A 5,000-nucleotide genomic window follows, 5' to 3' on the forward strand; every position below is an offset into this window, starting at 1 on the left:
GTTGTACAAAGACACGAAAGTTGTACAAAGCCACGAAAGTTGTACAAAGCCACGAAAGTTGTACAAAGCCACGAAAGTTGTACAAAGACACGAAAAGCCACGAAAGTTGTACAAAGACACGAAAGTTGTACAAAGCCACGAAAGTTGTACAAAGCCACGAAAAGCCACGAAAGTTGTACAAAGACACGAAAGTTGTACAAAGACACGAAAGTTGTACAAAGCCACGAAAGTTGTACAAAGACAAAGAAAAGTGCCAACAATTCAGTCGAGTCATTCACACGCGTGCACAGGTTTGTGGATAGACGTTAATCAAACAAATGAACGAACTAACGAACACACACACACACTCACACACGCACGCACACACACACATACACACTAACACACACACACATACATACACACACACACGCGCGCGCGCGACCGCGCGCGCACAAACACACTTGCACAAGTTCAGAGGGATAAATGGTGATATATCATCATGGCCTGGCTTCGCTGACGAAGATCTAGGAAGGGCGTTGTCCACGTCTGATGCAGGCACGCTCATGTTTTTTTGTTTCCTTCAACAGCAATGTCCGTGAACATTACTTTACGATTCTCCAATCCAAAACTGAGCAAGTACGTTGAAAAGAGAGAGAGAGAGGAGGGGCGGGGGGGGGGGGCGGAGAAAGAGAGGGAGGAGAGAGAGACAGAGACAGATAGAGATAGGGGGTAGAAAGAGAGGGAGGAGAGAGAGTGAGAGAGAGAGAGATAGGAGAAGAGCAGAGTCCGACAGATCGTGACTGAGCTTCCGCGAACAAACTACGTTCGCAATTGACAAAAGAAAAAAAAAAGATAAATAAAATAAAGAGAAATAGAAAGGCAGGGAAATCACTGGTTTCAACAATAGCATATATATCATAGATCCATTGTACCATTCTTTGGTGTTTATGTTTTGGGGCAAATGAATATATTCAGCAGATTACAATTAAGCATCCTTCTCTATTCTACGGGTTTTTGTTTTTATTAACCAGTCTTCTGAAATGTCTTTCTGGCAAATAGAATTGTCTCGTTTCGTTCATTTAAAAAAAACAACAACACAAAACAAAACAAACAAACAAAAAAGTAACCTCTGACTCCAACGTCTTTCGTTGCATTATTCTGGAGAGTGAAAATAACATTAAAGGACCCTTGTCTTTTCTCACTTGATACACCGTATCAAAAGACGATTTGACTTTGTCGATGTTGTTTTTGAGTGCCGCTCCACATTAAATTTTGTCTTTGATTTGAAAATGTTCGGACAATTGCCTTGACTGTTACCATTAGCATCATCTTCTGCCCATTGTGAAGACTTTGGTTTCAGCTGTATCGATTGATTTGAATGCAGCGTTGTTTCTTGGGAGGATCGAAGGAAAGGTTGTTCTCATGTGGAGCCATTTCCACCAGCTTTCTTGGCGTACACAGGAGTGTTGGTGCTGAGGTACGCAAACACAAGTGGGTGACTGCTCGCACGCGCGCGCATGCACCCGAACATACATACATACTTACATACATACATACATACACGCTGTACATATTGCGATTCCCAATGTTTAGATAATCAGTGTGTCGTTTGCATGTGTTTTGTTTTCTCCGTCTTTTGCAAACCCTAATGTTTCATGGTAATAAAGTACGTTGTTCTGCTCTGTTCTGTTCTATTATATTTTGTTGACAGTGCCTTTTTTTCCAATGGCAGCAAATTTAGACTCAAACAGATGTGTTTCCTTTTCATTGGCACTAGCCCACTACAATAACTAAGTCTAATTTACGTATTTAATGTTGAATGTAATTGATTCGTCATGACAAAGGATGAAAATGGAATATTTCGTCATCAGCAGAGACAGGGAAACGATGACTGAAACAATGTATTCCTGTGAGAAACTCCCACAAAAGTGAAGGTCAATACAGGTCAATAGGAAGAGAGAGAGACAGACACCGACAGTAACACTTGACTCTTGTCTATTGTGTAAAGATGAAAACGACTAATCAAAAACATTCAGTGAAAATCCATTGATAAAGACGCTAGATAATTTCGACCATCCAGTTTGCACTTGTGATGAGAAGAAACCACAATATATATATATATATATATATATATATATATATATATGTGTGTGTGTGTGTGTGTGTGTGTGTGTGTGTGTAGAGGAGGACAAGAGGTTTTTCATAGATAATAGTCCACACAAAGTCAGTTTCTTTGTGAACAACAGTGAGTGAGTGATATTTTTCATTTCATCTGGCGGTTATATGTTATGGCAATATTATACTTTGCAAGTGACTGGACTGAATTTTTCTGATTTATGTTAAGTACACTATACAGATCTTCATTCTCTGCAGAAAAAGCTTTAAAGACAGTACTTTTTTTCACGATTATCAGCAAACGCTTTGCAATGAAGCAAGAAATGTTACTCATTCTCCCTGTAAAACAAAATCCGTACATCGGACAAGGGGAGAGTATGGATGGGTCAGTTTGAAACCAATACTTATGAGCTTATAATCAAAGAGAGAGAGAGAGAGAGGGGGAGGGGTGAGCCACATACACACACACACACACACACAGACACACACACACACGCACACACACGCACGCATACACACACACACACACACACATACACACACACACACACACACACACACACACACACACACATGCACACTCGAAACCACACACGCACGCCCACACACACACTAGTGTTTTTTTTTTGTTCAAACCCACGCATGAACAGACCCAAACCACACTGATTGACCGTGTTTTCATACAGACTACAAAACAATATATATATTTCCAGACGGCCTTCAGATGCTTTTTTTTGTTTTATTTTTCTTCTGCATACAGACAGAGACACCGACAGTAACGCTGATTCTTGCCTATTGATTAGGTCAACACATACATAAACACACACACACACACACACACACACACACACACACACACACACACACACACACACACACACACATTCTCTCCCTTCTCTTCTTCTCAGTTTCCAGTTATTCCTGACAATGGTCAGACCCCCCCCCCCCTTTTTATTACTTTTCTATTAAAGGTGTGATGCGATGGCCAGACTCTTTTTCTATCACAGTTACCTCAGCCAACCAGGCGAAGTCAATCTTCAGCAGTGTAACACGGTCCTTACAGCTTTTACATTTTGTTTCGATTTGTTTTCGTTGCACTTTTAGCGAATGTTCTCTCCCTGATGCTCTCTTCGACACGTTTGTTTTTGTTTTTTTGTTTTTGTTTCTTTCTCTTGATCTTCAAACCTGTTGAAGCTGAAGAGAGAATCAAAATGATATCAAACTCGTGCTCTTTACGAACGATCGAGGCAGACTTATCAAAGCGCCTCTCTTAGACAGAGCGCAGATTGGGTAAGTGAGGGAGGGGTGGGGGGTGGGCGTGGGGGAGGGGAGTGGAGGAATCGAACCTCGAACAGAACGACCCTGTAAGCCCACGTTTTCTCGCAATCCCACGATTTCTCTCACTTTGAAAGAAATCGTGGGATTGCGTGAAATCGTGATCGTTCCCCTCCCACGTTTTCTCTCAATTGCGAGAAATCATGAGGTGTGTGTGTGTGTGTGTGTGTGTGTGTGTGTGTGTGTGTGTGTGTGTGTGTGTGTGTGTGTGTTGGGGGAAGGGGGGGGGAACCCCACGATTTCCCACAATGTGTGAGAAATCGTGGAAATTCCCCCTTATTCTAATCACAAAGAGTTCCTCCAAAGTGAGAAAGTCGTGGGATCGCGAGAAATTGTGGGCTTACAGACCCTCTTTGTGTTGCTCTATTTCCCGCCCCATGTCGAAGCCATTACACTCTTGCCAGTCATCTCGACTCCCCCCCTCGTGCATAATTATGGTAAAGCCATAGTAATTGATTGCGAGCACATTTCCAAATGGGTTTTATATTTTGTATTTGTTAAGTTAATTAAGTAGTATGTAACATTTTCATGTACGCACACGAAGGTTCCTGACATGAACGCGTCTTGTTCTTGCCTTGCCTTGCCTTGCGTTGCTTTATCTTGCTTTGCCTTGCCTTGCTTTGCTTTGCTTTGCTTTGCCTTGTTTGCTTTGCCTTGCCTTGCCTTGCCTTGCCTTGCCTTGCCTTGCCTTGCCTTGCTTTGCCTTGCCTTGCCTTGCTTGCTTTGCCTTGCCTTGCCTAGCTTGCCTCGCCTTGCCTTGCCTTGCCTTGCCCTGCTTTGTTTTGCCTTGCCTTGCCTTGCCTTGCCTTGCCTTGCCTTGCCTTGCCTTGCCGCCTTGCCTGCCTTGCCTTGCTTGCTTGCCTTGCCTTGCCTTGCCTTGCCTTGCCTTGCTTTGCTTTGCCTTGCCTTGCCTTGCCTGCCTTGCCTTGCCTTGCCTTGCCTTGCCTTGCCTTGCCTTGCCTGCCTTGCTTGCTTTGCCTTGCCTTGCCTTGCCTTGCTTTGCTTTGCCTTGCCTTGCCTTTCCTGCCTTGCCTTGCTTGCTTTGCCTTGCCTTGCCTTGCCTTGCCTTGCTTTGCTTTGCTTTGCCTTGCCTTGCATTGCGTTGCTTTGCCTTGCCTTGCCTTGCCTTGCCTTGCCTTGCCTTGCCTTGCCTTGCTTGCTTTGCCTTGCCTTGCCTAGCTTGCTTTGCCTCGCCTTGCCTTGCCTTGCCTTGCCTTGCTTTGCCTTGCCTTGCCTTGCCTGCCTTGCCTTGCCTTGCCTTGCCTTGCTTGCTTTGCCTTGCTTGCTTTGCCTTGCCTTGCCTTGCCTTGCCTGCCTTGCCTTGCCTTGCCTTGCCTTGCCTTGCCTTGCCTTGCTTGCTTTGCCTTGCCTTGCCTTGTCTTGTCTTGTCTCGTCCCAACCACTCCCAGGCACGGTTGTATGTGGAGTGATGGTCTAGAGGTAACGCGTCCGCCAAGGAAGCGAGAGAACCTGAGCGCGCTGGTTCGAATTACGACTCAGTCGCTGGTATTTTCTCGCCCTCCACTAGACCTTAAGTGGTGGTCTGGACGCTAGTCATTCGGATGAGA

The 5,000-nt window shown here is 44.6% G+C and overlaps 1 protein-coding gene across 1 annotated transcript in view; it reads right to left on the reverse strand.

Annotated features, from left to right (window-relative positions):
* Positions 1–5,000, reverse strand: part of LOC143291033 (rhodopsin-like) — a 69,843-nt gene that overhangs the window by 22,351 nt on the left and 42,492 nt on the right. The window lies entirely within an intron of this gene.

The sequence above is a fragment of the Babylonia areolata genome, chromosome 1 (genome assembly GCF_041734735.1).
Source record: "Babylonia areolata isolate BAREFJ2019XMU chromosome 1, ASM4173473v1, whole genome shotgun sequence".
Taxonomy (NCBI): domain Eukaryota; kingdom Metazoa; phylum Mollusca; class Gastropoda; order Neogastropoda; family Buccinidae; genus Babylonia; species Babylonia areolata.